General features: G+C 38.2%; 1 pseudogene; it reads left to right on the top strand.

Moving 5' to 3' along the window:
- The first annotated feature begins 497 nt into the window (after positions 1–497).
- LOC131958812 (U2 spliceosomal RNA) lies at positions 498–717 on the top strand (annotated as a pseudogene).
- Positions 718–1326: the final 609 nt, after the last annotated feature.

Raw genomic sequence — 1326 nt, 5'->3', positions numbered from 1 at the left:
GTTAATGTGGAGTAAATCAAATATTGCAGTAAAAAGTACTAAATACTCCAATCACTATATCACTTTAACATTTATAACTGTAAATGACCTTCAGCAAGGTTCCTATTGTTATATTTATATTATAGAGCTTGTTTTTTCATGTTTGTACATTTTCAAGGTGTTTTACAATGTTGTGATGCTTTTATTTTGAAAAGGCGCCATCCCGTGTGAAACGGGTGCTTTTATTTTGAAAGGTAGTGACAGGAAATAACAGGTGGAACGGTAAAATGATAAACGAACAGTAAATAATAACGAGTGCGTCGTAATTCATATAAAGTTGATATAGTAGCTGTGTCCCAATGTCAAGGATCCTTCCTTGGTAGGATCCTTCCTTCAGAGTCGGGTCCTCCGAAGGCAAGGCAAGAGTCCTTCCTTTCACTGGTGTAACGCACAAATGGGACAGCCTTCGGAGTGTGCAGCTGTGCGTCATTGCGTAATTGGACGTCCTGCTTAACTTCAGCGCCGCTCTCGGCCCTTTGGCTAAGATCAAGTGTAGTATCTGTTCTTATCAGTTTAATAAAAAAATAAATTCAGCGCCGCAATTTCAAAATCAGTTCACGACATGAATGTGTCTCTGGCATCAGCACTCTGACACATATTTGTGAAAATGGAAGAAGATGCTTTAAGGTTGAATCTCCACGATTTATCAAGTAAAAACCATAAAGTGGATTAAACCTGAATATTTAACTGATCCTGGCTGAATTCGGCCGCTACTTAGTGCCATGAATGCAGCGGCGCATAACTCACCATGGAAATATGTTCTGTGATTTTTTATTTTTTATTTTACAGTACAGTACAATAACAGTTATTTATAAATAACAATAATGGATAATAGCGGACTTTCGGTCCCTGTAAACACCATAAAGAAATGTATAACTTTCTGAATGGCATAGTTGCACATAGTACATCATCATCGGACACATATAAATTCATTAACAATAACTTTAGCGACTGAGACGGCATTAATTAACTTAACCGGCAATGTATCAAGATGACGTTTATTATCTTTAGCTTAATATTCTGGCATTTGTTTTTGTATATGTTTTTGCTTGACTTTAAACACACATTTTGTAAGTTATGTGACAACATTCAGTATAAACTGAAAATACGTATATATTTAAATGCATATTGCGCCGCCGGCGTCGCTGTTTCTACGCTCGCCATTTTTAAATCTCCCGGTACACCGGTGTGCGCAATGCTTTATGGGTAGTCAGAGCGCACGGAGGATACACACATGCATCCTCGGAATCTGGGCAAAAGAAGGACTCTGTCCTCCGGAGCATCCTC

The sequence above is a fragment of the Centropristis striata genome, chromosome 20 (genome assembly GCF_030273125.1).
Source record: "Centropristis striata isolate RG_2023a ecotype Rhode Island chromosome 20, C.striata_1.0, whole genome shotgun sequence".
In the NCBI taxonomy this organism is placed as follows: Eukaryota; Metazoa; Chordata; class Actinopteri; order Perciformes; family Serranidae; genus Centropristis; species Centropristis striata.
This window is presented reverse-complemented; position numbering and strand designations above follow the sequence as displayed.